Raw genomic sequence first — 6089 nt, forward strand, 5'->3', positions numbered from 1 at the left:
CATGTCTGGTTTATATTAGTGAGATTGTTCAATAAGAGATTGCTGAAGTGTAGAAGTAATACTGGGTCACCTTTCCAACTTCAGGTTCCACTAGAAGACTAGCAAGATCTGTAAGTGAGAATACATTTTCCCCCAAGCCACTAGAGTTTCCTCCATCAGCAATCCCTATTTATAGCCAGAAGGCATCAGAAGAATTTAGTGAGGGTACAAACTGTTCATGCTGAGACTTTCTGAGACAACTGAGTGGCAGGAAGAGGAGGGGGCTAATGCAGTGGGTGAGGCAGGGAGAGAGGCTGGGACTCCGAACAGGGGATTGGAGATGAGGGAGGCAGGAGAGACCAGCCTTCCTCCCCAGAGGATGGTGGCGATGTGAGCAGGGAAAAATATGATTTGTGCTGCAGCTTGCTAAGTACTGAGCATATCCTCTGGCACACAGGGTTTGAGACCCTCTTGTCAAAACAATAGCAAGAACTTTTTCATGTCTTTCTTTTCCCCAAGTGCGGACTAAACAATGCATTTCTCTTGATCTAATTTGGTTGAAACTCTGTAGCACAATTTCCTCCTTAGAAATCAGCCTGACTCTATGTCGGGTCAGACATCCTTCCTAGAAAATTTCATTCCCTGATGGCAGCATAAGGCAAAATAAAAGAGCAAACACTTTGAGGCAGGCTGCTGTTAGGGGGACTGTCAGGTCACCCTAATCACAGGTGATGCAACTTACCAATCAGAGCAAAACAAAATATGAAGTCTTCTGATTTGCACAAGTATATGCATGCCTACTGCAGAGGAAAAAAAAAAAAAAAGAAAAGCCTACAATATTACATTAATTATGTGGGAAAATAAGTAGTGTAGTTTTAGCTGCTTATAGGATCAGGTAGAAAGGAGCAATGGCAATGCTTGATGCACCAGCCCTGGATAGATTGCTGAGATTGCTGGCTCTGACTGTAAATCCACAGGCTGTAATCAGATTTACAGTTAAGTTCCAATATTATTTGTGAAACCCATCAATAGCAAGGACAGGCAGCAGATTTACACAGAATGAAATCTAATTTGTTACTGAAAAGGCCTGTTTGCATAATTTTTTCTTCATGCCCATGCCTCACTTTAAGACATAGTTGCATATTTAAGAAAGGGCAATGCAAAGCGTCCAAAAAATTACAAGAAAAAGAAAAAGAAAAGAAGAAAGATTAAAAACAAAAAGCTAGGAAAACCCTTTTAAGTGATGAAAGATGGGGGAAGGGGATAATTCTAGTTTCTTGGATCTTGAACAAATTGCCTACGTCTGTTGTAAACGCAGAGTAAAATAACCGGAAAAGATGGGACACAGCACATTTTCCAACATTTAATAACCTTTTTTCCCTTGCAGATAATTGTGATTAGGTGGAAAAGAAGCTTCATGGCATCAACTCAAGGTGCTTCAGTGCAATCATTAACTGGACTTGAGTTCCTCTTCCTCTGTGAAATACATAATCCCAGATGGGAAAGCCAAGCTCCGTCTGTAACACAGAGCCTGATGCACAGTGTTCACGGACTCCAAAGCGGGTAGAAGCTACTATAGTGAGGGCTAAAATACTTCTAATACTTCTACTTTCCCTAGTCCTTCTAATAAGGACGGGGAAAGCCTGGAGAGTGCAGAGAGAAGTTGCATAACTAGACTGGTACTTGCACCCACAGACCATGTAGAAGGTTAAAGCAGAAACAAGCCCAAAGTGTCTCCAGCACACCACGGGCAGCATCGCAGTGCAGCTGGGCTAAACCCCCAGCAAACTCACTGGCCTCACAACAACAAGCCAGGGGAGAACCAACCAGAAAATTTCATTTCCACAACAATGCTCCAAAGACAGCTTGAAGCACAGTGAGAAGGGAAGGGGGCTGACACAACGTGACACTTAGAATGTTTTTGTACTGCTTTAACATAAAAGATTTTATAACTGAGGGTGAGAAGTCTTCCAACAAAAGTATCTGCTTAGAAACAAGCAGAAAACATTCTGGTTTCTTTCTGAGCAGGAAATACAAGTAAGAAGACTTCTTTTTTTATTTTTCTTTCTGTAAATATTTGAATTTTTTCTTTCCCCACCTAGAAGAAAAATAGTGAAAATAAAGCCAAAACCTCAGCATATGCTTCCAGGTTATTTCTATATTAATAGTTCAAAGAAACAAACAAAAAAGGGATCCTTTTCTCCTACATTTGTTTTGCTCAAAGATATCAGTGAAACGTTTTTTTGAAATTTTTTTTTTCTGAAAATCAGCCATTTTCAATGAAACTCCAGTTTGAGAATAAAAAAATTACTCTTCCCTGCTTGTTTCTGTAACCACTAACTGGGCTATAGTTACTTTACATGCAGCAAAGTAAAGCTGAGCCTCTTTGCTTCAAGAAAGGAGCAACACCACATCAAAACACCCAGGGGCTTGAGGGTGACTCTTGAGCCTGTCCCACCCACACTCATCAGCAGGGCCCTTTTGTGGTTAAGTACTGGCCTGCCTGTCCCCACTACAGTGAGCCAGGACCCCTGGTACCCTTCAGGAGGGGCAGGGACAGCCCAGGGGCAGGCAGGAGTGCAGGCAGGTGAGAGCTACAGCTGCGCCAAAGCCTGTGCATGATGGTTATCCTGAATCTCCCTAAATGGGCAGATGGGAAAGGTGGCAGCAGGAACAACCTGAATGTCTGCTTAGGAACATAATATGTGTGCCTTCACCAGCACCTGTCAGTACATGGAGGAGCCCAGCTGAAGGCACAGAAATACAGGGAACTATGCAGCAGCTGCAGCTCTGACTGCAGTAGACAGGACACCTGTTCCTCTTGCTAGCTTTTCTGTTCTGCAGAGAGGGTCTTCCAGTCTTTGGTGTCACATAGGAAACAAGAGGAGGCTTGTGTAAAACAGCCTTTAGCTGTTGTGTCTTGCCATATTTGTCCATTCTATTGCTGGGATATCACTTGCTGTTCTGTTCCCAGGTTGTCTTATCTCACAGACAAGGTCCTCTCACTGATTAGCACAAGGATTCATTCCTCTTCATCCCCCTCCAGTGCACTGTGAAAGCTACTAATTCCTTTTTTAAAAAATAGAGATATGGGATAGAGCAGGATGCCTTGCTCTGGTAGTGAGTTGTGGATCCAGTTGTGGAGTAACCTCGCACTGTGATTTTCTCAACTGCTCTTTAATTAATTATCACACTAACTGCCGTGCCTGCCAAATTTATCTAGCTGTCTTGCCAGATACATCTTTCAAAATGCAATGCCAAGGGAGAGACACTCCAGCTCCCTGTTTGGGGTGGTGTGCAGGGGAGTGTAGTCCCAGCCCCCCGTTCATTGGCCATAGGGCTGGTGTTCTGACCAGCTCTGGTCTCCTCTCGCTGTTCCTCACGTGGCTGCCAAGTCCTGCCTGCAGTAGGTTAAAGATGACGTTGTCTGAAACTTTTGTGAGGTTACGAAAATGTGCAAGGGCATGGGGGAGAAGGAGAGAGAGAAGAGATTTTGCCTGACTAAAAGTGCTCGGTGCTAGCAGCGCTCAGATGTCGGTAAGGGCAGAAGCAAGTTCCTGCATTTTGCCAGCAGTGTGCCTAGAGGAGAGACTTCCCCATCCCCTGTTCTCTCATGCTCCTCTCCTGCAATTTGCTACATCTATATCTTTAACCCTGGGAAGAGAGCCTTCTCACTCAGGTCCCAGCCTGGCAGCCTGTGCTCCTGCTTGCCAAGGAGAGAGTGAGTAGGATTAGAGAGCAATGCACAGCAATGCCACCATGGGAAAATGAATCTGTCATTTCCATCGCAAGGAATGTATCAGGGAAGAGAATCCACTTCTCTGGCCTCTGGGCTATCCAACGAGGGAGAGAATAATTGCAGGCTCTCTGCTCTTCCTTTATTTCACTCTACAAGGGTGACAGATGGTGTGTGGTGCAGCCAAGGCTGGATTCCAACTTGTATCTCCTTTAGTAGCTTGCAACTTACTGAGAACAGATTCATCCTTGGGCTGACATTTCCATCTCATCCCAAAGGGGATTTGTTTTAATTTTCATTTAAAGTTTTGGCTGACTTAGCACTGCTTCTCTGGAATTTTGCAACTGGTAAGTTAAAACGCCCCCTTGGCCCCACACTCCTGCGGTGGACATCCAAACCCAGTGCTCACGGAGGGAGGGTGTGCTCCCCAAAGGACAGTTCAGCCCACCTGCAGTCAAAGCACACTCGTGCAGTGCCTCCAGGAGCTGCAGAGAAATCCTGCAGTGATTTTGTGCTCCTAGCCTTTATAGGTATCAATTTTGCTTCTGATGGAGGTTTAAAAGATTTCAAGCAAAGCCTGAGCTCAGTTAGTGATTTGTCTTCAAACTATGCCCAGAAAACAGGCTGAGTTTACATACACACAGTAAAATTCCCCTGTCTGATCTATTCTATTTGACATAAGCAAAAGAGAAATAGTATTTATTTCCATCTACTTCTTTCATTGCATTACTTCACTGTCTTAACATGTATGCTGACCTTTTCAGGAGCACAGGTAGCTGCGATCACTGCCCCAGAGATACTCCTGCCAAAACTAAGCCATGGCAGCAAAGAGGAGACACAGAGAAGAGGAGAAGGGGAGAGGAAGGACAAGGGCCGCAGCAGTAAGGTCTCACTATTCATCCATCAATGCCAAACACAATGCAAACTATGGGAGATATCTTAAAAATGGCAAACCTGAGTCCCTGGTCATGAAGGTCTTCAGATCCCACAGACAGGATTCTCCAGACTGGAAAATCACATTTTTCCTTGGGAAATTTTTTGTTTAGATACAGTTTGTGAGGGAAGTACATCGACTTGGCCTTCAGGGCACTAAATGATGCCGTGATTGTCATCTACAGAACCTGACAAAGCTTTTTTCAGTTTTTAAGGTTGCAAAGTGCTCAGTTTCTCACATTCACGGCACAAGTCACGTGCCTGTCATTGAAGACATTGCCACATAGCATACCACAGGAAAGGCATGTTTCCAGCTCCTGCTGGAGTCCAGGGGCACCAGCTCTGCACACCAAGGGCAGCCTTGGAAGCAGGAAGTACAGACAGCCACTTCAGGGTCCTCTCCACCAGCCGGAGCAGACACGGAGCCGATGGAAACTTGGCTGATTTGATGGTGTCTGACACCAGCTTCCTCCTGGCTCACTGCAGCTGTGCCTCAGCACTCCCCTGGGATCCTAGCAGACAGCAGAGGGGATCTGGGTGAGAGTCAGCCACCCCCTGCAGCCCCCAAGACCATGTGTAACATTTTACAGGAGAGAGAGAAGCTGAGGCACCAAAGATTGAAAAGGCTTGCCCCAAGGCTGTGTACAAAGTGAGGGGCATAAAGATACCCAAAGCACAGGCTGCCCTCAGCAGGGCAGGCCCTCCACTGAATGTCCTTCCTCAGGGATGTAAAACCAGGGGGAAAAACAATGGAAAGGAAGGAAAAGTATTTTCTGCCTCCATCTCCTCTGGAAGTCATACACATCAGACTTCACCACTACCTTAATCTCCTCCACACTCCCATCTCCCAGAGTAATTCTTGTTTTCCCATACAGTGGTGAAAAAGCAGTCATGTGTGTTTATACACAAGTCTGCAGTTGTGCAGATGGTAGGACATCAAACAAAAATGGTTATTCTTATACACCTTCCTGTTTTCCTGCTAGGGCAGCCACCTGACAAAATGTCTCTGTCTTTAAAGTTATAAAGAGGCCATTCAAGGGATCACTAAAAAGCTTAGAAATCTCCAAGGATCAGACTCCAGGCATGAATTAGGTAATGGTCACATTAGCAGAGCCTGTTTTTCCAAGGCAGCTGATAACATTGTAACTACCAAACTGTGACATAAGTTTGCCCCAGGAAACAAGCAAAATAGCTCTGTGGGTTGTTTCAAATTACTTATCCTGCAGGAATTTAAAGAATTCCTGTTAAATAATAAGGGACATGTGAACTTCATTTTCGATATGTCTGATGCCATGAGAACTTTGAGAATGCAGCTCTTTTAATTTATTGGTTCCTTTGTTATTATTATTATTTCTTCCTCAAATTCTCCAGTGTCAGGATTTAAAGTTGTTCACATCCTTAGGTATTATTTGATATTGGTGTAAGAACTGAGGCTTCCAGT

This window comes from Fringilla coelebs, assembly GCF_963513975.1.
Source record: "Fringilla coelebs genome assembly, chromosome: Z".
NCBI classification, from domain to species: domain Eukaryota; kingdom Metazoa; phylum Chordata; class Aves; order Passeriformes; family Fringillidae; genus Fringilla; species Fringilla coelebs.